The sequence below is a fragment of the Giraffa tippelskirchi genome, chromosome 2 (assembly GCF_054371585.1).
Source record: "Giraffa tippelskirchi isolate mGirTip1 chromosome 2, T2T-mGirTip1v1.2.pri, whole genome shotgun sequence".
In the NCBI taxonomy this organism is placed as follows: Eukaryota; Metazoa; Chordata; class Mammalia; order Artiodactyla; family Giraffidae; genus Giraffa; species Giraffa tippelskirchi.
The window spans coordinates 98,529,557-98,555,221 of record NC_137276.1 but is presented as its reverse complement, the minus strand read 5'-3'; positions in this window follow the sequence as shown (position 1 = coordinate 98,555,221).

The window sequence follows — 25,665 nt, the reverse complement described above, 5'->3', positions numbered from 1 at the left end:
TGCATGAAATGTTCCCTTGGTACCTCGCTCTAATTTTCTTGAAGAGATCTCTAGTCTTTCCCATTCTATTGCTTTCCTCTATCTCTTTGCACTGATCACTGAGGAAGGCTTTCTTATCTCTCCTTGCTATTCTTTGGAACTCTGCATTCAAATATCTTTCCTTTTCTCCTTTGCCTTTAGCTTCTCTTCTTTTCACAGCTATTTGTAAGGCCTCCTCAGACAACCATTTTGCCTTTTTGCACTTCTTGGGGATGGTCTTGATCACTGCCTCCTCTCAGTTCAGTTCAGTCTCTCAGTCGTGTCCGACTCTTTGTGACCCCATGAATCGCAGCACGCCAGGCCTCCCTGTCCATCACCAACTCCCAGAGTCTACACAAACCCATGTGCATCGAGTTGGTGATGCCATCCAGCCATCTCATCCTCTGTCGTCCCCGTCTCCTCCTGCCCCCAATCCTTCCCAGCATTAGGGTCTTTTCCAATGAGTCAACTCTTCACATGAGGTGGCCAAAGTATTGGAGTTTCAGCTTCAACATCCGTCCTTCCAATGAACACCCAGGACTGATGTCCTTTAGGATGGACTGGTTGGATCTCCTTGCAGTCCCAGGGACTCTCAAGAGTCTTCTCCAACACCACAGTTCAAAACCATCAATTCTTCAGCGCTCAGTTTTCTTTATAGTCCAACTCTCACATCCATACATGACCACTGGAAAAACCATAGCCTTGACTAGACGGACCTTTGTTGGCAGAATAATGTCTCTGCTTTTCAATATCCTGTCTAGGTTGGTCATAACCTTCCTTCCAAAGAGTAAGCATCTTTTTAATTTCATGGCTGCAATCACCATCAGCAGTGATTTTGGAGCCCAAAAAAATAAAGTCTGACACTGTTTCCACTGTTTCCCCATCTATTTCCCATGAAGTGATGGGACCAGATGCCATGATCTTAGTTTTCTGAATGTTGAGCTTTAAGCCAACTTTTTCACTCTCCTCTTTCACTTTCTCCAAGAGGCTCTTTAGTTCTTCTTCACTTTCTGCCATTAGGGTGGTGTCATCTGCATATCTCAGGTTGTTGATATTTCTCCCGGCAATCTTGATTCCAGCTTGTGTTTCTTCCAGCCCAGCGTTTCTCATGATGTACACTGCATATAAGTTAAATAAGCAGGGTGACAATATACAGCCTTGATGTACTCCTTTTCCTATTTGGAACCAGTCTGTTGTTCCATGTCCAGTTCTAACTGTTGCTTCCTGACCTGCATACAGGTTTCTCAAGAGGCAGGCCAGGGGTCTGGTATTCCCATCTCTTGCAGAATTTTCCACAGTTTATTGTGATCCACACAGTCAAAGGCTTTGGCATAGTCAATAAAGCAGAAATAGAATGTTTTTCTCGAACTCTCTTGCTTTTTCGATGATCCAGCAGATGTTGGCTATTTGATCTCTGGTTCCTCTTCCCTTGTGGCTCAGCTGGTAAAGAATCCACCTGCAATGCGGGAGACCTTGGTTCGATCCCTGGGTTGGGAAGATCCCCTGGAGAAGGGATAGGCTACCTATTCCAGTATTCTGGCCTGGAGAATTCCATGGATGTACAGTCCATGGGATCACAAAGGGTCAGACATGACTGCCTCCTATACAATGTCACAGACCTCAGTCCATAGTTCTTCAGGCACTCTGTCTATCAGATCTAACCCCTTGAATCTGTTTCTCACTTCTACTGTATAATCATAAGGGATTTGATTTATGTCATACCTGAGTGGTGTAGTGATTTTCCCTACTTTCTTCAATGTAAGTCTGAATTTGACAATAAGGAGTTTATGATCTGAGCCATAGACAGCTCCTGGTCTTGTTTTTGCTTACTTTATAGAGCTTCTCCATCTTTGGCTGCAAATAATAGAATTAATCTGATTTCGGTATTGACCATCTGGTGATGTCCATGTGTAGAGTTGTCTCTTGTGTTGTTGGAAGAGGGTGCTTGCTGTGACCAGTGCATTCTCTTGGCATAACTCTGTTAGCCCTTGCTGTGGGGGAAAATAGTATGGAAGTTCCTTAAAAAATTAAAAATAGAACTATTGTGAAAGTCACTCAGTCCTGTCCTACTCTTTGAGACCCAATGGACGGTAGCCCACCAGGCTCCTCTGTCCATGGGATTCTCCAGGCAAGAATGCTGAAGTGGGTTGCCATTCCCTTCTCCAGGGTACTTTTCAGACCCAGAGATTTAACCCAGGTCGCCAGCAGATTCTTTACCATCTGAGCTTCCAGGGAAGCCCAGAACTACCATATGACCCACCAATTCTACTCCTGAGTATGTATCTAGAAAAAATAAAAACTCTAATTAGAATGATTTGATCCAGAAGACACAGAGTACATAAGAGTACAGTGGGCCTTTGAACTGAAAAGTGATATACAGCATGTCTGGGGAAGGCATCTACTGAGAAGCAACATTTCTGACCCCAAATTGAAGAAAAATCCTTCTCCTTGATAATAACCTAAAGGCAACTCTCCTATCTGGATCAATTTCAAAGCCATTTCCCATTAGCCGAGGCCACAAATGACCTCACTGCTCAAAGCAAAGTGTGCTTGTACGGACAGTAATATCACAAGCTATCATTGAACACAGTGTTGGTTCTGTGTATCAAGATCCTAGCATAGTGAGGTCTCCTTATATGTAGCCTCTATCCCTCACCCCAACCCTCCAAAAACATCCTCTGACCAAACTGGTCCTCCTCTGCCCTTCAACTGTCTCTCCTTTTTACACTCTTTTAATTGCACTTGTTTTTGAAGCCCGTAGAATTTATTATTCAGAAAACAACCTTCTCTGCAATATCAACCTTAATTAACTGTGTTCTTTTTCTATTCCCTCCCACCCTCCACTTCATGCATTTGAATTAAGACACGCCAGAGCCCCTGGCCAGTACCCCGCCCCCATCGCAGACCCATCAGTGTCTACCAGCCAACCATGACCAGATAAGGCAAAATGGAATTCCTTATCTCTGGCTGCCAATGTGAAAGGGTCAAGGTTACCAAGGAAAGACCTTCCAAAAGGAAGGAAAGGAAGAAAGAAGCCAAGCCTCTTTGGTTCCCATGGAAACGGAAGGGTGAATCACGGCGTATCCCCCAGAGCCTGGCCCGCTTAGCTCTGCTGACATCTTTCCACTTCATTAGCCTCTTTATCAAGTGACTCTGCATAAGACTAAGCGTATTTTGGTGTCAGGGTGCACTGGAGATGATTCAAAAACAGAGTGACCTTTTCCGCAGATCCCCTGTTCCTCCTGGGACCCCAGACGTTGGCACCCCTCCCCTCTCAGTCCTTTTCATGGCTCCACTCGCTCCTCACTCTTTCTAATCAAAGCTCCGGCACCGCAAGGCCAGGAGGTGCCCCTACTCAGTCGCCCAAGAAGCTGGGACCCTGGCTGTCAGGGATACACAGCGCCCGAGCCTGGAAGAAGATTAATGACTTTGCCCACAGAAAATGGATAAAACGGGCCCCCAAAAGACAATAAACGCCAGGCAGACTGTGAGCAAGGCTCTGACAGTAACAAATACTGACTGACATCGCATTGTGTTCCCTTTCTAGATGACTCTGGGCTGCCGGTGGAAAACAAAGATTCATTTAATAAACGCTTCAGTGAGACAAAGGGGCCTTTGGGGGTTAGAATTGATCTCCCTTGCAGGCATGTGTGCGCCAACGTCTGTGTATGTGAAAAGGAATGTCCGCGTTCAGTATCTGTCCCTTTGGAAATCCAAGAGCATCCTCTAATTTCCCAATCTTGTCTCCACGCTTCAGCAGATTTGTCACTAGCAGGTTCTCTCAGCCATGAAAATTCTTCGGCAACCGAGAGCTGGGGGCTGAAAGGAGATGGGTTAGGGGACTTAAAACACCTTTGATAAGGTTGACTCTCTTTCAGGAGCCCTTACAGGTCAGTGTCCAGGGAGGAGACACTGTTGCTCTTGTACACAGGCTGCAGCGACTTTTCCAGGAAGCAGGCTTGCCCAAGGAATGGGCAGGGAAAGCTGGGAGCTGCAGAGATGAAACTGACACGGAGTTTCTGGGAGGGCTGGGGGCTGCCCTGTTTTTATTTTGTTTCCCTCTTTCCAAATTAACTTACAAATGCTGTGTCCTGGAGACTCCAGAATCTGAGCCCCATGTTTTGGTGCTGACATCAAGTCTGTGATTTTGAAGGTGTCATCTGATCTCTTGAGCCTCACTCTGTCCATTAGAGGAATGAGAAGTCTGGACTAATTAATGGCTGAGGTCTCTTGCAGGTCTGTCATGGCTGGTCACCCTAATGCTGTTCTGCCTCGTACACCCACACCCCAGTGCTACCTCCTAAGTCTTTCCCAAAATAGCATCCACTCCATGCTATTTCCACCCTCACGACCCTGGCTCTGAGCCTGGCCAGAGCCTTAATAACTCCTATTAGACTGGAGCCATGTCCCCCTTCAGGCCCACAGTCTTACTCTTCTACATTCATTCTCCAGAGGAGCAGCTCTCAAAGTGTGGTCCCAGCCAGCAGGACCAGCATCACCTGGGAACTTGTTAGAAATGTAAATTCCTAGGCCCCGCCCCAAATCCGAAATTCCAGGCTAGGCCCACAGATCTAATTCCCGCAAGTTGGGATGGTAAAGTCCTCTGTGACTTAACCCTTCTGGGCCTCATCATGTCCCTGTCTGACCACTCCTTCCCCTAAAATTTACTCTCTAGCAGCCCCGTGCGTGTGTGAGTGCTAAGTCACTTCAGTCGTGTCCAACTCTGTGCGACTCCATGGACTGCAGCCACCAGGCTCCTCTATCCGTGGGACTTTCCAGGCCAGAATACTGGAGTGGGTTGTCATTCTCTTCTCCAGGGGATCTTCCCGACCTAGGGATCGAATCCACATCTCTTAGGTCTCCTGCATTGGCAGATGGGTTCTTTACCATGAGCACCACCTGGGCAGCCCCAAACTTTCTATTTCCAAATATACTGTGCTGTGTCAGAACCCCAGCCTCACTAGCTGGATTAGTCCTATTAGATCCTCACGCTGCAGAGCTAAGTCTTTCTCAACCTTTAATATAATGCAGATGATACCCCTGCACACAGACTCCCCTGACTTCTTATCCCACCTCCAAAGCTAGGATCAGTATCCCTCCTTAGTACTTCCACCATTCCTTGTGTATACCTCCATACTTTGCACATGTCACCTAGTGCATGTCACCTAGATCAGATTCTAAGATGTTGCTTAAGGTTTCCTACCCACCCAGCTGTCTGTGTACACACCCTGCATAGTCTCTGGACAGTGAGTATGATGGATTTTATTCCCATGATGCTGTATTTTATATACTATACTATTGACCTTAAAGTAGGAAGATTAATCAGGTAGTCCTAACCTAATTACAAGAGCCCTTTAAAAGCAGAGTTCTCTTCAACTGGCCAGAAAAGAGAAAGTCAGAGAGATTAAAGCATGAGAGAACTCAACCCCAAGGAGGTTCTCCATTGCCCAAATGGAGGGGGCCTGCGGCAAGGACTGAGGAGCAGCTCTAGTTGCTAAGAGCAGTCTCCAGCTGACAGCAACATTGGAACAAGGACTCCAGTTCTACAACCTCAAGGAGTTGAATTCTGCCTACAACGAGGATGAGCTCAGAAGTGGATTTACCCTCAAAGACTCCAGATAAGAACTCAGTCCAGCCAACTCCTTGATTTCAGCCTTGCTGGACTTCTGATCTATGAAACTGTGAGCTAAGTTTATGCCACTGAATTTGGGGTATATTTGTTACACAGCAACAACAACAAAAAAACTAACACAACTTGTACCGTAATTGACCATGATACAGCCACTCCCCCACTCACTGAGCTCTTTAAAGTGGAAACTGCCTTATTGATTCATTTCTGCATCACTAGAGCCTGTCTGGGGCATGCCCAAGCGTAGGTGCTTAGGAAATGTTTGCTGGAGGATGGATGGATAGTTGGATGGATGGAGAAATACATCTTAAAGCACCCGATTCTATTGTCCTGGAAGTTGCTTTAGAATTAGGCAAAAGAAATAGACTGCAATAAAAGGGATATAATATGCAAATAAACAATGAAACTGTGATGAAAAAGAAATGAGTTTTTGTCCTTTAATTGACTTGTGCAGCATGAAAACCTTTCATCTGCTCGGCATTTGTATTCCATTTATCTCTTGCAGTTCAACACCTCACAGCACCAGGAGCCAAGGATGTGTGTCTGGATATGGACATCTATTATTGTAGTATTGAATGCCCCTTCTCTTTGAGGTAATGCTGCTTTGTGTCTAATACTGGTGGAGCACTGTTCCCAGCCTCCCACTTCAGAAGCCCACAGGGGGAAAATTCTGTCTGCCTCTATTCTCTGGAAGCTCAGACGGTTAGATTCTCCTATTCAGAAGCGGGGGTAAGTGGTATGATGACTCTGAGACAGTCAGGTTTATTGCTGGTAGCCACAGGGTGTCTTATTCCTGGTGTCTAATGGCAGGTCAAGTGGTATTCTGGAGCAGCAAAGACTGTGCCTTGTTTTAGCAGGGTTCTTAACTAAAGTGCTAGTTCCCATCCATATTGCAAGCTGGTTCTCTAGCCTTCTGTTGAATCTCAGAACCTCCAATAGATTCATTTTCTGCTCAAAATGCCCAGAGTTGGTTTCCGTTGTTTGCAACCAAGAACCTTGACTGATACAAATCCTGATGGTGCTGAGCAGACAGCTGAGCATTTTTCCTATTTCTAAAAGTCTCAAAGACTTATAAGTTCACTCAGTAACTGTTATACCAGTCAAGGTTCTTAGTTACAAACAAAAGAACACTTCCTAGCTGATTTAAATGAAAAAGACATTTATGAAAGGGTACTGTTAGCTTTTAGCATCTCTGGGAGGTCCCAAAGCCAGGAACAATAGGCCAATCATGCCACCCTCCAGATTATCCCCACAGGGTCCCCGCCAGCATCCCCACTGGCACAGAAACCACATGTCCCAGCAACAATACTGCATACCATGTGTTTCCACCAGTCTCTGCCATATCCATCTCTGGATACTGAATGGCTCTACTTTTTTCCTGATCAGAGTGGACTCCTTTGGACATCTGCTCTCTAGCATCACTGGCTTCCTAACTGAAGCCTGACACAGGTTCATCTATTTGGAAGGACCTTAAGCCAGCACTCTGCTCAAGAGAAGCTGGGAAAGCCCATTTCTGGCTTCTCTCTTGGAGAGGCACAGATTCAGAGGTGAGAAATTCTCCAAAAATAGGAAAGGTGTCCAAGAGGGCTGGGTGCCCAAGTGGCTTGACAGCTGTTCTACAAGTAGCTTGACTACATCTGTTACAGTGTTAGAAACACCTTGCATCCAAGAAATCCTTCCTAGAGGCTAACCAAACTCCCACTTGCTGCAGAGCCCTATTTAACCACAGTCCTCTGTATGTTGTCTTCAGTGGAATTCTACATGAGCTTGCCACCACCTTCCAAATGTTTGAACACTGACTAAGTCCCCCACAATTTCCTCTTATGCTGGTTAAGAAGCTACAATCATTCTCTCTTTCTCTCTTCCTATGACTCCTTGGCGCTTTAGTTGCCCCTAAAGCCGTCCTCTCAAATATTCAGACCTCTCTCCAATGCTCTAAAAGTTTCATTCCTTGTTCTGTTCGCCACTTGATTACATAACTTGTCTTATTTTCTCTCTTCTTGCTGTCTCCCAAGCTCAGATCCTGAGCTACCTGCTCCAGTGAACAGCACCTCATGTTCCTCAGGCTCATCCAAAGCTGTGAGGATATGCTGTCCTGTGGCTGAAACAGAAAGGAATTTTGCTGTGATGCTCTGGTATTATGGAGTGTCCAGAGCTAAAAGCTCAGCAGCCCACCTACCCCCTTGTCACTGCATAGCAATAATGCATGCCCAGCTCAGAGGTCACTAGCATAACTGAGGCTCAAAGATGCAAGTGGACACACTACTGCTATAGAACTGAACTCTCCCCCACAGACTTAGACTAGCTGTGTGACCTCAGGCAAGGCACTTTACATTTCTGACCTTCAGACTCTTATTCTGAGATGCTTAGATAATAATAGTATCTGCCTTACAGAATTGTTGAGAGGGTTAAATGGGGTGAAGTATCTAAAGTACATGCAGTAAGTATTCAATATATGCAACCTCATAGAGATGACTTGGAGACCCAAAGTGACAACGGGTGTAAAAACACTGTGAACTAGAAAAATCCCATACAATTTCAGAGTGTTATTGACATAAACACAAAGATTATTTTCACAAACTAAGCTAAAAGGTATGGGTAGAGCCTTAATAAAATGTTCTTTCTGGGAGGATGCCAATGGGTTTCTATAAATTTCTCAAAGAAGGATGAGTGAGTATGATAGTTAATTTTATGTGTCAGCTTGTCTGGCCTAAGGGAAGCCCTCATAACTAGTAATCATTATTCCTGAGTGTGTCTATGAAAGTGTTCCTCGAAGAGATTAACATTTGATTCAGTAGACTGAAGAAGAAGATGTGCCCTCATCAGTGTGGCCAATCCATTCATGGCACAAATAAAACAAAGACAGAGGCTACAGTAGTATCTCATAGGCTCAGTAGTTGCCTCACACAGGCTCTAGAGTGTGGGCTCAGTAGTTGTGGTACATGACTTAGTTGCCCTGCAGCATGTGGAATCTTCCCGGACCAGAGAGTAAATTGTGTAACCTGCACTGGCAAGCAGATTCCTAACCACTGGACCACCAGGGAAGTCCCTCTCTCTCTTCTTGATCTAAGATGTCCATCTTTTCCTGCTCTCAGACATCAGAGCTCCAAGTTCTCAGGCCTTCAGACTCAACTTGAATTATACCATGGGCTCTACTGGTCCTCCACCTTGCAGACAGTAGATGGTAGGACTTCTTGGCCTCCATAACTGCATGAGTCAACCTCAGTGTGTGTGTGTGTGTGTGTGTGTGTGTGTGTGTGTGTGTATGTGTGTAGTCTTCTATTCATTCTGTTTCTCCAGAGAACCTTGACTAATACAGTGAGTACACATCCATTTCAGACATTCCCAGAATTGTTGAGCTATCCTTGCAATTTACAGAGATAAGACTGAGGGGACAAGACCTTGACCCAAATAGATAGTGGCAGAAATTAACACTGAATCTAGTGTTCCCAGCTCAGTCACCATCAGTCACCTTGGCAGAACAAGGCTTCCACACTGGCCTTCATGGACCAGACAGTGCTCCCTAGCCCCACTTCCACACCCAAACCATCCAAACCACCCAGAAAAGCCAACCTTTCAGGAGCCAGGGTTGGTGGTTCTCTAAAACATTATTTGAAGAGCAAAATAAATGTTCACACCAACAGTGCCTCCCCCATCCACCTGCCTCTGGGTCTGAAGTCCCTTTCCCTTGCATTAAACTCTTTAGGAAATTTTTTAATGGAAACAGCCATTCAAAAGTGAACTTTGGGACTGTTATTATAATCAACACCATGCTGAGAAGTAGCTCAGCAGATCCCAAGTAAGAGTTAAGATGGGAGTTTCTATGTGGTATGGGAACTGAATAGAGTTAATATAGGTTGACAACAAGAGCAGAAAAATCATGCAAAGAATACTTCCTTGATAAACAGGATTTTTTTTCCCTATCAAAAGCTAGAGTAAGAGATGCATGAGGCTCTGTGAGGGGAAGAGTTAAAGAGTGTTATCTCATAGCTGTCTCGCCTTCTCAGGCTCAGTCCATACAGTCCCTGTCAGGAAGTCCTCCTGGGCACTCCCAAGTCTGAATGAGACACCTGCTTTCATGGATTTCATAATATTCTGAGCCTCATCATCATGTGCTTCCATCTCACTAGTTGTGAGTTCTTTGAGGGCAAAATTGTATCCTGTTTCATCCCCAGTGTGAGGGCCTGGCAAAGACTACTGACTGCTTTTATGGAGGGCACCTCAAGTCCAATCTACCTACCTTAATACATTCGCAAGCCAGATTTGGAATAAGGTCCTTTAAGCCAAGTCTATTCCTCCTGAGATCTAGGTCCCCACTAGTCCTCAAAATTTATAAAAAGACAAGTTCATAGAGTACATCAGCAGGAAGATGAGAAGACCAGAAGCCATCTTCTCTGGTCAGTCCAGGAGCCTAAAGCTCAGTGGCAGAACTCTAAAATTTTAAACAGAGAAGGGATAGCAAAGTCAGGCAACTTGTGTGCACAGGGGCTGGGCTACTTACGGAGCTGGCTTTGCATTGCTGGCATTCAGTGTTTAACGGAATCACATGTTTCAGATCAACTTATGTAAACAAAATCTTAAGGTTCCTTTTATTAATGCTTAATATAAGACCAGGAAATGTCAGCAGTACCTCTCATATATGAGATATGAGTATATGAATATATGTTCATATATATGACAATAACATGAATATATATGTTGGGACTTTCCTGGTGATCCAGTGGTTAAGAATCTGTGCTTCCAGTGCCAGGATTGTGGAGGGGGGGGGGGGAGGCGGTGTTTGATCCCTGGTTGGGAAACTAAGATCCCACATGCTGCATGGCAAAAAAAAAAAAAAGAATATATATATATATAAATGATACCTATTGAAGGATGGAGAAAGTCTGGGAAGCCCCTGGGGACAAAGGGAAGACTGTGCCCTGGTGTCCCTGCTACAAAACTGCCACTTCCAAGGACACCCAACCTGCTCCCAAGTCCTTCTCTCCCACTCACTGCCTTTGACTTGAGTCACAAAGAATCTCCAGGCTCCACTGTGGAAGCCTATGGTTTTCACCAAGACCTCACAGCAGAGTCCAAACAAAAGAAAACTGAAGCAGAAAGAAAATACTACATCCAAATGTGGGCCTTTCTGCAGGCCCTACCATCTGCAGTGCCAATTCAGGAAGCTGCTGGGATTGATTTTCTATGGGAAAGAAAAACTAAGGGAATAAAAAGCTTGTGGGGGAGGCAGGCCAGACAGAGGCTCATATCTCATCTCTCTGTGTTATCTTTCCCCACAGTTCAAAAATCAATTAGTGATGAATTTCTCTGGAAACTTCTTAAACAATGTTATTTCATTAAAGATCTGTGCCAGCGCCATCGGATTCACTTTCCAGGTGTGAATTAGAAAATTAGCCTTGCCCTGTTAATAATTTCCTCCTTGGTAAGATCACATCAGTCTACACAACGTCTAATACCAGCTGAGCTGGAGCCAGTGGGAAGCACATAATTCTTTTTTTCCCTTCCAGTAACAGAAATAAAAGCAAACAGGATGGAAAATGTGGGCACTTCTAGGACAGGAGCAAGAGATAAAATAGAGGAAAGTCCTGGAGAGACCAGGAGGTAGAGCCTCAGAAGACAGAACTTCACAGCTCCTGGGAATAATCTGCTAGCAAGTAGCAAAGAAAAAGAGAGGAGGGCCACTGGGGAGCCAGCCTGGGGACAGCCTGATGCTCTAGTCAAGTGCTGCCTGGGCGAGGCCAGCTCGGACACTTTCTCACGTTGTATGGCTCCTGGCCCCAGATCTATCCATCTTGATGGGCAACACGTGTCACAGGTAACAGGCTGGAGAGGCGTGAGCTGCTCTGCCAGTGAGGAGGGAATCACTGTGGCAGGCACAGAGCCTGGTCAGACACCGCAGCAGGAACTGCCTGTGCCCTGCTTCTCTCCACAGAGGGAGATGAGCCCTCATTAATTCAGACTAATTTGCTAGAGGGCCAACCCAATAGACAGTACTAAGATGCTCTTAAAGGATTCCATTTTATCACTTTCATTTACACATAGTGAAAGGAACTGAGTCTGCCTTGGATGAATAGATAAAAATGATTCATAGTTAGCTCATTAAGGCAAGATTAAGAAATAAATTAACTAACGTTTTATCAGTTGAAAAAAATTATGGTAAAACTACACTGTGCCGGGCAGAGAAACAACCAGGTTGCCATCTGTGTCCTCCAAGGAGCGTGCCATCTGGGTATGAGGTCAGTACCCAGGGTAGTAAGTCAGTGATGGCCACAGAGCAAAGCGTGTCTTACTAGAAGTCAGTGATGGAGCACAGACAGGGGCTCCTTACCCAGAGTGAGCAAGCCGGGCAGCCAGGTAAGGCTTTTTGGAAGTGCTCCTGGAAGAGAGGGTCTTGAAGGACAGTTAGAAATCAACCAGGAAGCAGGGAGATAAGGGGAAGGAGGAGGGCAGAAGGGAAATGGGTGGGCTCACATAGTAGCCTGCAGTTTGCAAACCTAATCGGTTACTTACGTTTCTCATTCTGACTTCAGAACAGCCCATTAGAGATGAAGACAGAGCCCCAGTGACTCCCTCCAACCTAGCTGACAAAAAGAGGAAGCAAGGAATGGAATCAAGTCCCCTGCACTTCAGACTCTGCACACTGACAGGAATATGATAAAAACCACAGACCCTCTTTTCAAAAAAAAAATGCACATATGCTCACACTTACAAAAAGAAAATTCACGTGCAGTTGGATGGCACTCAGAAACCCTCTAAAGCTGGGATCAGCCCAAGGATCCCAGCTAAAAGCTTCTTCTCTGAACAGAGCTAGTCTGTGCTTACACTGTAATCACCCCCACCTTTTTTGCAGGTCAGTGCAGATTTCTAGGCCACCCTGATGATTCTACTTCTAAGAAGATAAAGGGTTACTGCTCTTGTAAAGCTGTTTACCCTAGAGCTAGTGAGCCTCATGTCCGTGGATCAAGCTGAACAAACTTTCAGCCCTGCAACATCACAACAATCACAGATTCAACAGGACTTGGATGAGGGAGGGCGGGTCATATCTTATGCTGACTATGTCCTCCCAAAGTGGATTCTGTCTACTGGGGCCCTGGGGATCCAGAGTTCCAGGTTCACATTTTGACAGGAAGGTCTGGATAAAAAGTCAGGATTGACAAGGCTGGAATTCAGTGAAAGAGGTAGGCAGACATCTGAGGAAAGAAACCCCTTAGTTCCTTCTCCCCAGTTCCAGATCTTATAATATTGGAAGCAGTTCCCAGGCTGTGCAGCCCTTTAGAGGGTTTCGGAGTGCCAAGCTCTGAGACCCTGCAGGGAAAAGTTCTCTTAGCAGCAAAAGAGAATTAGAAACAATAAATGCTGAAGAAGGTATGTAGAAAAGGGAACCCTCTTGCATTGTTGGTGGGAATGTAAATTGATATAGCCACTATGGAAGACAGTATGGAAATTCCTTTAAAAACTAGGAATAAAACTACCATATGACCCAGCAATCCCACTACTAGGCATATACCCTGAGGAAAACAAAATTGAAAAAGACACTTGTACCCCAATGTTCATTGCAGCACTGTTTACAATAACTAGGATATGGAAATAACCTAGAGAAATAGCCTGCAATGTAGAAAACCCCGGTTTGATTCTTGGGTCAGGAAGATCCTCTGGAGAAGGGATAGGCTACCCACTCCACTATTCTTGGGCTTCCTTTGTGGCTCAGCTGGTAAACAATCTGCCCACAATGCAGGAGACCTGGGTTCAATCCCTGGGTTGGGAAGATTCCCTGGAGAAGGGATAAGCTACCCACTCCAGTATTCTGGCCTGGAGAACTCCATAGACTGTATAGTCCATGGGGTCACAAAGAGTCAGACATGACTGAGCAACTTTAAAAAAAAAAAAAAAAAAAAGACCCAGAAATCCCACTACTAGGCATATATCCTGAGGAAAGCAAAATCGAAAAAAACACATATACCCCAATGTTCATTGCTATTTACAATAGCTAGGACATGGGAACAACCTAGATAACCATCAACAGATGAATGGATAAGAAATCTGTGGTACATATATACCAAAAATCAAGTATAAATTGAGTATAACCAAAAATCGTTGAGTATAACAGTCTGTCCCCCTCACCCCTGATGGCTAGCAGCAAACCCTCCTCCCCATTCTGATTGCAAGGTGAGAACAGGGACGCATTTCCTGCCCACCCTATATACAAAGTGTGGGTTGATATCTGGCCCACATGAAGTATTTACTAAATATATACTGAAATAATGCATGAATGATATTCCATATCTCCCCATCATAAATTGAAGATCATCTTTGGAAGTGACAAAGAAGAAAAGGAATTAAAAAAAAAAAAAGACCTCTCCTTGCAGGTTACATGTCACCACAGCACATCTTCAGAGGTTCCTCTTCCTTACCTGGGTGTCCACAAACACGATGCTCTAGTGGACTCGTAGCTGACTTGCTGCAGGACATCCCTCTGCTCACAGCTAACGAGGTCCCTGTGGGTCATGCCCAGGCTCTCAGGAGGCCAAATGCCCATCCTTTTGCAGCTCCTGGTGAACCAGCAGCCAACAGACTCCTCCCACAGTCTTTTCCCCTTTGGGTAAGGACAGCAACTGGGAAAATGCAGAATTTAAGTGATCCCACAGGAAGAAAATCAACATCTCTTAGAGACCAAATTCTAGGACCAGAGTATAAACTGAACATTCTAGAAGCGATAATTGGTCTCATTTATCTAAATTTAGAAGGTCTAGAAAGGGAAAGAGTAACTATTAAGACATGTTATTTAGAAGATAAGCCTTTAATCAAAGAGATGAATCAAACCCAAACTCAAACCAAAATCCTGCTCAAATCAGGGGTTTGAAATATAAGTTCCTTTGGGGATAAAAGTCAGATCTTATTTAACTTGAAAATGAATAAGAACTTTCACGGAAAGAATAAACTGCACCAACAAAAATAGGCCATCTGATGACTGTGATAACCACCAAAAATCATTAGTTGCAAATCAGAAGTATTTTGAACAAAAAATGATGCCTGTGGGAGACAGACTTGGCTGAGCGCTGAAATTTCACAGTGCTTTGAAATCACCTAGGAAATCGGTCCAGATCAGCGGGGTGAGGTGCCCACCACCTTGCTTTCTGATGTCAGCCTCACCCCAGCTCTTCCTGGATAATCTCAGTCATGCCGCCCACCTGCCCAGCAGGTCTTCGCCTTACCTTCCTCAATCTCCTCAACAGCAAAATGGGACTGATAATACCTCATTTTCCTCCATCTGCAATTCAGTTTAACAAATATTTCCTGATTACCTGCTCTGTGCCTAGGACTGTGTTAGGTGATGCAGATTCAAAACTAATAAGACATTGTTCCTGTGATGCTGGAATCCCACCAGCAAAGTGTAAGAGTGAGGCTAGGGAGATGTCCAGGGTGCTGAAGTAAGATACCCCAGCCTGAGCCTTGGAGGAAGTGGCACCTAAGACAAGTCTAAGGGCTAAACAGAAGTTGGAAGGTAAAGAGGAGGGAGGAGGACATCCCACCCAGAAGGAACATTGGGAAGACAGAGAGGTAGGACATAATCTAATGCAATAAAGGGGCACAGGTAATTTGGTCCTCTTAGACTTCAAGGTCAGAGTGGTAGGAAGGGGCAGGCCATAAGACTTGACAGCTGGGAAGGCAGAAGACCAGGAGATTGTGAGAACTGGGCTCAGCATTTGTAACTGAGTCTGTGGGTGGAGAAGCACCATCTTAGAGTTTCAAATATGAAAATGACTTAGTCACTGGCATTTTGGAGCAATCATTTTTCCACAAAAGAATATTATGAAGATAAAATGAAATAAATAGGGGAGGAAAGGATGAACCTAAAAACAATAAACAGCCATCATGAAATTTACTGCATAAGTGGCCTCACTTAAGGACAATGATCCCTGTTGATAGTGGCCCAGAGAATAACCCTGGACTGGGGAAGAAGTTGAGGTCCTCCCAGCACGTCTATCCTCAGCTACTGCAGATCTCCTGCAGACTCACACCTGCATATCCTTTGCTGGGTCTGAATACTGTGGCCTCTTGCATATATCTTCATATCTAGTTGATCACTTGGTAATTTGTTCCTGGTGCAGTTCATAGGGTGAATTGAGTGTTCTCCATCAATTCTTGGCCCAGATTCATAAAATTCAGAATGATAACATTCCTTGGATCCTGTCACAGACACCTGAGTGGGGAGGGACCCTGGAGCTATCAAAGTCAAAATTCTGGCCCAGCACGGACATGTCTTTAGATGCACACACCATAGGTCTTAAACAGGGCATGGCTAGCCACTTGTTATAATGAAATTCTAAGTTCTTTGGTAGTCATTATTTCTACCCATGAAGCTTGTAGAAATTGTACATCTTCCCAGATAACAACATTCAGGCTGAAAAATAGATCAATCACACAAAAAACAGCTTCTGAATGTTACAAAATCTCAGCCTCTTATTTTTCTTCATAGTACTCATCTAAATCTGATAATACATCTGTCTCATCTGCACATTTGTTCAACTGAGTAGAAGGAAAAAGATTCTTTCTGTTCGTTGTAATAGTCTCAGAGCTAGAACAGAGTCTGATCTCAATAAATATATTTAGAAGAGATGAATGAATGACAATAGTACACCTATCTTCCTTGTTTGTTTTAAACCTGTTCACTACTTCACAGAATGAGGAAATGGTGCAGATTAGGGGAAAGTATGAATGATTGATAGATTTATGTATTGTATTCATTTCACCAACCCTCCTCAAAAAAAAATCCTTGAATACCTATGATATACCAGGCATGTAAAATATCTTCAAAATGTGTACACAGGTTAAAAATAATTCAGATGGTTTCAAGCAAGGGGAAGGAATATTTGGGAAATCCATAGCCTTCAAAACCGAAGGTCCCGATATCGTGCATCCTGGAATGCGAAGGGATTTCGCCAAAATTACTTACTCAACCACAATAGCAGATGTGGGGAAGAAAGATGAAAGCTATTGATTGCCATAAATAGCTCTCCAAATCCTTTCTTTCGTAACATCAATCATTTCAAAATAAGCGAAAAATTAGGAGAAAGTCCCTAGTCAGTACAGAGGATACAGTGACTTAAAAAACTAAAATGCCAGGCAGAATTGAGAGCTTTCAACCTGAATACCAAATAGAAAAATGGTGGGACCACTATTGATGGAATGCATGCAGCCATAAGAAAAGCATTTGATATAGTGGTATAAAGTGTTACACTCAAAATTAATTCAAATTGGTTTAGTAAGGAGTGCTGCCACATAAATTCAAAACTGGCTTGAAGTCTGCAAACAAAGGATGATGACAAATGGAAATGTATGGCATTGAGGGGGGAGGTGAGGTACATTGGGGTCATCTTTATTAATGATCTAAAAGAAGTAGAGTAAACAGCATGTTAATGAAACTTGCAAATGATGCTAATTTAGGAGGTGTTGCTCTGATCACTATGGACAGAGAGGGAATGTAAATGAACCTTAAGTGGTAATAAATATGAAGAGGAAACAACACAATGAGATTCAAGTCGGAAAATGCAAAGCATGCCCAGTGCAGGAACTCGCCCACTTCCACCCCAGAGCTCTTTGCCCCTTGCGTTGACAGGTTGCAGCAGCGGAGGAAAAGAATATAACCATAATTCAGAAAGGTTTCATCTCACAAAGTATTCCTCACTTGTACAATTTTCTTTCACTGGTCCTTTAAAATTCCACAAAAGTCTTTCCCAGGATTCAGAGCAAGCGTGATGCTTGCCCTTGGATGGTGGGGGTCCATAAATTACAGTGCAGGAGAGGCTGTTAAAAGAAAACAACCAAATAATGAGGAAAGTGGGGGGATTGATTTATGAGAAACGACCCAAAGGGGTAGACTTTTGCTAATTGATGGCTAAGTGGTAACACAATAATGACCCGCTGAGATCCCTCCATGACAAATAACCAAGGGAAGGAAATATTTAGTACCAGCAGAGGAACTTCATTCAGCTTGGCAGACAGTACCTCTCCCTTGGGGCTACTCCTTCAGTGAGTTTCACTGGCGCAGTTCCAACCGGCTTCCACTCTGAGCTGCCGGCATCCGGGTCCTTCTCACCCCACCCCGCCCCGACTACCACCGCACCGCCGGTCATGACCTCCTCACTTTTGCCTCTAACCTGATCGATAGCATGAGAGCAGGGGCCACAGAAGCACACACTGAAGTGGACACCGACCCCCACAAAAAGGCAGGTTGGGGAAATGAGGTCTAGAGACTCACGCGCTTCTTAAACTACCTTTTTTCCCACTGCAAGAAAATGAATGTGATGGCTAGATGCAAACAGATATGACTGTATGCAAATAGGAGCGCTGGTACTGTGTTTATTTCCCCAGCAGGTTCGGCCACCCAGATTTATGACTTCCAGCCGGATCTCTGCCTGGGTCTGCGCCAGTGGCAGCTTGTGGGCAGAAACTGTAACAGAGAATGTCTGAAGCTTCAGTTCCGCTCAGAATCCTAGGATGTCAAGGTGGAAAGAAGCTTTGAGCCTGTCCATCCCACTGCCTTACTTTACACATGTATACGTGCTAAGTCGCTTCAGCCGTGTCTCTTTGCAACCCTATGGACTGTAGCCCACCGGGCCCCTCTGTCCATGGGATTTTCCAGGCAAGAATACAGGAGTGGGCTGCCGTTTCCTCCTCCAGGGGATCTTCCCAACCCAAGGATCGAATCTGTGTCTCCTATGTCTCCTGCATTGGCCGGCAGGTTCTTTACCACCAGCACCACCTGGGAAGTTCCTAAAATTCTGCGAACATTTTTGCATAGGAGAAGCTGTCCAAGATCACATCACATTATTTTAGTGGCAACAGTGGCAGCTTAACAAATGTCTCAGTCCACATTTTGGAGAAGAGAAACAGGCCACCCTGGTCCAACCAAGGTCACAGAACTGAGTCCTTTGCCTTGGGGTTGGCCCCCACCTGGTTGTCTCAGCAGACCCAGGCCCCATCACATCAAATCAGAAAGGACCCAGACACCTGGGCTGATGACACAGCTTAGGTGATCAACCCCATCAGGCTTTCTCACAGTTCAGGGTCTCACAGATCTCTTTGAGGTCTAATTCAAACAGGAACTTGAGACTGTATGGCCAGGACCCCAGTGCCATTTGAAACATCCAGATTTGTACCAGCTTTATATTTTCAGACATCAGCTTTGTGAGTTAATGTTGAATCTCATGGTTCCTCAAAAATCTGTGCCAGGATTTGCACTGGATCTGTAAGAAACTCAGAGAAGCAGCCTGTGTTCTGGATGGGGCATCTCCTAAGGCCAGGACGTCCCCTCACATAGGCTGGGTCTGCATGTCTCCTCCAGCATCCTCCATAAAGTTGAAAGCAAACCAGGGAGAGGGTTTTATGGTCCCAGAATTCTCAATTTCAGAATAGCTAACCTCTATGGTGAGCTCTGGGACTCCAGAAACTCTGCTGCAGAGCCTAACTAGGGTCCCGTGGAGCCAGCTGGGCAACAGAATCAATTACAGTCAAAAATAGTAGTCCCTCGAAGCACACTGATCCCATAGGGATGTCTGCGCCCAGATCAGAAGGTAGCCTCTGGCAGTGCTGCCCCAGGTCAAGCCAGGGCCAGCAGAGGAAGCAGAGGACCTGGAGTAGCAGGCATCAGCCTTCCCTGGGGTATGAAAGGAAAGTGACTTTGAGCCCTGGGTGCTGCATGAAATGATCACAGTTTCACGGCATCTTCAGCCCTGGAAGTGAGAGTGGGTTCAAAATGGCCACCTCACTGCAGAGCCACCAGCCTCATCTGTTTCACCTCCACCTGGCTAGGCTCCTGCAAGATCCCTGACAGGAGACTGTCATTTCATCTGAAACTACCCATCAAGTTTCTGGGTCTCTCCTGCATGTGCCTGTGGTCACCTCTCCAGCAGGAGCTGACCTAGTCAGTTCCTGGCAGTAGCTTCAGACCTTGGCTCAGGGAATGGCACCTACTGGGAACCTAAATAAGTGCCCAGTGAGTGAATGGGTAGTTGAAATAGTCATCTGGCTACCGTCTTTTATCCATATACCCTTACCTGCTTGTCCCTGGTAAGGATGTTCCTGAGGTCCAATGCATCAGTGGTTAGTGATTCTCACACCACAAGGAATCCCACAAGGCCTTCATGACTAGAGAACATGGATTGGGGGCCAAGGAGGAGTCAACGAACCTGGTTTCTAATCCTGATACTGCCTCTTATTCCCTGTTTGAACCTGAGCAAGTCACAGCCACACTCTGAGCATCAAGCTTCTCGCCTATAAACTGGAAGGAGATATACTGTTTCTACAATTCCTGATACACTGCAAGTGCCCCACTCATGTCTGGTCCTTTCTCAGACCTTCCTATTTTGGAGACTGAACACCTTTTTCTATTCCCCATCTCAGGGCTCATCACTGGTCATGAGTTGATAAGTGGAAACTGGCCACAGAGGCTGAGCTGAGACCTTTCTGAGGCTATAGGAGCTAAAGGGGTGGGTGGAACCTCCAATACAGCAGCTACGAGATTAGTTTCTCATGTCCCCCTGGGCTGAATGATCAGAACAACTCTCAGGCAGCTTCATTCCCATCGCATCTAGGCACCTGGACTCTGGGAAGGAAATATCACAGGGTCACTAGCACTTGCCTCACAGAGTTATTGCAAAGGTTAAATATGATACTGTGTACAAAGCATTGCACTCATTGTAAATGATCAACAAACATTAGCTCTGATCACTTCCTTCACAATTTCATTTCCAAGACACACTTTCTCCAATTCCCCCTCTGTTCATCCCAACACTCTTGGTCCTCTGTTTGTGTGTTGTACTACTGTTGTGAAAGCATAAATTTCCCCTTCAGGGCCCTTAGGCTGAAGGTCAAGGGCAGCTCCTGGACCCTCTCTGAGTCTCGGGTCCAGCACAAGGCTCAGCAATTGTAGATGCTTTTTCTTGAGCCTGTCTGGCTTTCCACCTGCTTCTCTAGTTATCAGAGGAAGATGAAGGTCTCGGAGGAGGAAGAAGTACTGGCATTTTAGTTGTCTATCTTCCATATGCAAGACCTGTACTAACTTGATGCGTTCATGCACCTTATCTTGCTCCATGCCAGGTTGAAGGGACTCGTGACTGATGACTTCATTACAGTCCCATACCTAGAGTTTAAAACCTACAGTATGACCAAAGAAGATGCACAGACAGCAAATATCCTTCTGGCAAGTATAAATCTAGTCCACAAAATTAGGGGTATTGAAAATTGTACTCTGTTTTCTGTGATACAATATAATCTCTGCTCCAGGTTGGGTTTTGCTGCAAGGAACAAATTAAGTCTGAAATCTCAGTGACTTAACCCACCACTGGCTTATATCTTCTTTATGCTACATGACCAGCACAGGTCATTTGGAGAGTGTGCTTTCCCCAATCACTCAGGGATCCAGACTATGGAAGGCTATGTCATATGAACTTGTCATCTCAACATGCGATGGAAGAAGTAAAAAACTGGAAGGTAATACAGGGATTTCCTGCTGCCTTTGCACAGAAGTGTTGCATGTCACTCCACTTGCAGCTTATTGGTCAGAACTAGTCATTTGTCCAGCCTTAGATGCCAGAGGCTTAGAAGTGTGGTCTTCCTATGTGCTAGGGAGAGTAATGAGGCAAGACTTGGTCTCTCAGGCTCTAACTACACCTCAGGCCCTGTGACTGTTTCAAACATTTGCTGTGCCTAGTTGCTCAGTCATGTCCAACTCTTTGTGACCCCGTGGACTATAGATCTCTTTCCATGGGGATTCTCCAGCCAAGAATACTAGAATGGGCTGCCATGCCCTCCTCCAGGGGAATCTTCCTAACCCAGGGATTGCACCCAGGCCTCCTACATTGCAGGTGAATTCTTTACCGCCACTAGGGAAACCCAACAGTATTGGAGTGGGTATTCTATCCCTTCTCTGTGGGATCTTCCTGTCCCAGGACTCGAACCATGGTCTCCCACATTGTAAGAGGATTCTTTACCAGCTGAGCTACCAGGAAAGCCCCATTTCAAACATAGATTGTGACATATTTATCTTTTTTTTCTTTCCCCTTGCCAAGATACTGAAGAGGGAGATTCTCATTGGCCCTTGATCTTCTGTACACATTGGTCAGCAGCGAGATGGTTATTGATTGGCCCTGTCCATGTGGCCCTTAATGACGTGCAGCTCCCTATTTCTATTCCACACATGGTGCATGAGCCTCTTCCTTAAATGTGACCAGTGATCTCATCTGTACCGCGGGGCTGCTTTTGTTAAGACATCTCACCAAGGCATGGCCAGTAAGTTGAGTCTAGCCCTTGGCTCCATCAGCCTCTTTCCCCCCTATTCTCCAACTTGAGGAAATAAATTCTAGACTAAGACTGGGGATGAGAAGCTCTTCCTTTTGTGTTTGTTCAAGAGACTTTTTAGTCTATTCTCTCCTTTTAAGAATTAGTTTCTAGAACAACATCCTAGTAGAGCTGTTTTGCTGCCATGTGCATTTTACTCTATTCTAAACCTTCCTTGAGGCAATAAACATAGAGCTAGTATGAATAGAGGGAAGAGATGAAGGGTGGGGGATTTCAAGAAGAAAAAAACAAAATATAATCTCAAAACCTTATCCACACACAAATAGCACCTTCCTGGGCTTGAAAAAGAGAAGCACTGCCACACACACCCCGCATCAGCCTTGGTCTTAGGAGATGATGAATATGTGCTATCTGCCTCTACACCTGCCCAGTCCAGCAGTGGTCAGAGGCACATTTGACTGGGGTGATTCCAGGGCAGTCTTAGACCCTCAAATAATGGGAGGCTCAGAGCTCTCCGTCGGACTACCAGTTCGCGCAGTGGTAAAGAATCCACCTGCCAATGCAAAAGACGCACAAGATTGGGTTCAACCCCTGTGTCTAGAAGATCCTCTGGAGTAGGAAATGGCAACCCACTCTAGTATTCTGGCCTGGGGGGTTGCAAAGAGTTGGACACAACTGAGCAGGCACACACACAGAGAGAGACAGAGAGAGAGAGAGCTCTCCATCATCCATGGATAGAACACAAAACGACACAACACTAACCCCTGGGGCTGGGAGCACACAGTCACATTCTCCCAGCAGCATCACTAGCAGCAAAAATCACCGCATAGAGATCTCAGGGTGTGGACCCAGTTCCTCTGCTCAGAAAGGGTGAGGTTTTAGCTGAGACATACAGCACGAGAACCCCGCAGAGGAGGGGACTAATGAGGAGCAACTAGGATATAGGAGGCAAGGCACAGGGTCAGGAGGGAAGGAGTCCCAGCCAGAAAACCTTGTGCCAGTTTGGTGCCTAAGAGAAGGAGGCACCCACACTCCTGCCCACAGTGGCCCCTGGATGCCCATCAGAGGGTCTTTTGGGTACTGAATTTTTCCTGCATGCCTAGAAAAGGGATGACTAAATGCATAGCCACTGAGATATTTCAGCTAAATCTAGCCTGTTATCCTCAAAGGAATTCAATTTCTTTAAACATCACCTTGGATGGCTTAAATCCCCCTATCTGTTTGATTGTTGATGTGGGGTTCTGGGTGTGGTGGTGGCTTTTAATGTTGCTTTGTTTATTTTAAACTCACAACCAGCCTTCATGCGGATTTAAATTGAATCACTCTGCCCAGCAGTGCTCCTCTTTATTGTTTAAAAGCTGATCACATCTCTTTCTGAAAAGCACAGCGTACTTGTTACCCTTGCTATGAAGCAACCATAATTTACTGGGCTGAAAAATCAATATCTGATTGAATCCAGCTCATGCTCCTCTCTGGAATTCTTATTGCCTCTCAACTGACAGCCTCGCATCACTGTCCCACCCAGGCATTTACCTTCAAACTCTGGAGGGAAAAGAATCCATTTTTCAATGAATGAAAAGAACACTAAAGGAATGATTTTAAACACCAAAGAGAAATTCAGCCTTACTTGGGAGCTGAGCAGACGATCCTTGGGCAAGAAAATAAATGATAAGTTTCAAGCTAAACCAGAGGTCTATTTTATAATGTTCAGCCAGCTGGAAGAAGCCACTGTCTGGAACCTACTATGAATTTTCTTTAAAGATATGTTATCTCTTCTATATGTTTTTAAATACATGATCTGGAAGAACTGGCATCCCTTCTATGGAGACATCCTTCTGAAACCCACCTAGTATAGAAAGTGGAGCTGTTGAGAACTGCTGCTTTCTCCTTTGGCCATGATTTTCCCAAAAGAGGAAGAAGAAATTAGACTGACATCATCTGCGTATCTGGGTCAACCCATCACTGGGAGATAACCCCAAACTCAGGCATATTCAACCGCACTCAGTTCTACTTTCACTGAGTGGGGGCTTTAGAAACAGAAGAGCAGGACTGGAAAGCTGCCAAATTTGACCTTTTTTGGGGTGTGTGTGTGTGTGTAGGTGGGTTGCTGAACCTAAGAAAAGTCTGAAGGAAAAGGTTTTGCTCCATCTCCCTCTGGATGGGATAAAAAAATTTCCCTGAGAGGTCAATTAGGCAGAGTAGAGTTTATTTAAAAGACATTGAACCAATATGCTTCATTTCTGGCTAATGAAAGAGCCAAAGAAAAGAGAAAAATGCATGAGGAGAGTTCTTGAAGACTCCTGGTTTTGAATGTGCGTTAAGGCTAGGGGCAGGCAGGGAAAGTGGAATTTAACTCAGGTTGGCAAACAGGGTTAAGGTCTAAATAGAGAGCCAGTATGCTAAGGAGATAATATGACAAAAGTGCAGAAATTGATGGTTTCTAATTCCTACATGGTATTTCATGCCAAGTGTGCCTCATATAACTGTTGTTTAATTTATAGTTTTTCACTCTTCTTTGTAATATATAAAATCAAAGAGTGGTTCTAATCAGAGTTATTTTTGAAATGCAGTAGCCAAGACTTGAGGAGGGGCATTAAGACCTTCACCATGTAGAGAGAGATCATCTTATGGAGATGATACTTCAAACTGGCTATAAGTCACCTAAGTTGGGTAGACTGAGCAAGAAAAGGTAATGATAGACACTGCAAGAGAACACAGGCAAAGTCTGCTGAACTACATAAGTTGAGAACACAGAGCTGAAAGTCCAGGAGACAAGGGCAGTGAGAGTTTACAGTATCAGAGTGGCCAGAACAGTGAATAAAAAGAAAACACTGGAAATATGCAGAAGTTCCCTGTGAGTGTTCACCAGAGTACTAATCAGCAATGAAGAAACTATCTGAGGCCAGGAAAAGAGACTTTCAAAGATTAGAATGGACAGTATTTGGCAGTCACACAGAGTCAGAAATGGTGCCTGTTGCCACCCGTCAGACTGAAAAACTCATCATTCATGAAATATTTGGTAGAGTGCTCAGAAATATCTTATCTCAGTAGGAGAAGAAAATTAGCCTAGGAAATGATGCTCTGATTTTTTTTTCCTGACAAATCTTAAAAGTGAGAATGATCAATACTGTTTCCAAGTAATTTAACTGCATCTCAAATAAAGATAAGCATATTTTATAGAAGCATAAAAATACCAACACCTTAACAAGGTAAAATTTACATTGTCTAAAATCCAATAAAAAATAACCATGCATGCAAAGAAGCAAGAAAATATGACTTATAATAATGAGAGAAAACAGTTCATTGAAATGGCCGAGAACTAAAACAGAACTAAATTACCTTAGAGGGTCATTAAAACAGTTGTTAAAACAGTATTCCATATATTCAATGGCTAAAGAAAAGATTAAGTATGGAAGATACTTTAAAAGACTCAAATAAAACTTTTAGAGATTAAAAGCATCAATGTCTAGGATTTTAAAAACTAATAATACTGGATGGAATCAATGGCAGATTAGATGTGGCAGAAGATATTATTAATAGTTAACTTGAAGATGTAGAAATAGAAACTATCCAAAATGAAACTCAGGAAAAAGAGAAAAACTGTTTCACTAATCATATTAAATGTGGATGGGCTGAAAATCTCAAACAAAAGGTAAGATTGTCAGATCAGATAAAAATATCAAGACTGACCCATAACTACCTACAAAAAAACCCATTTT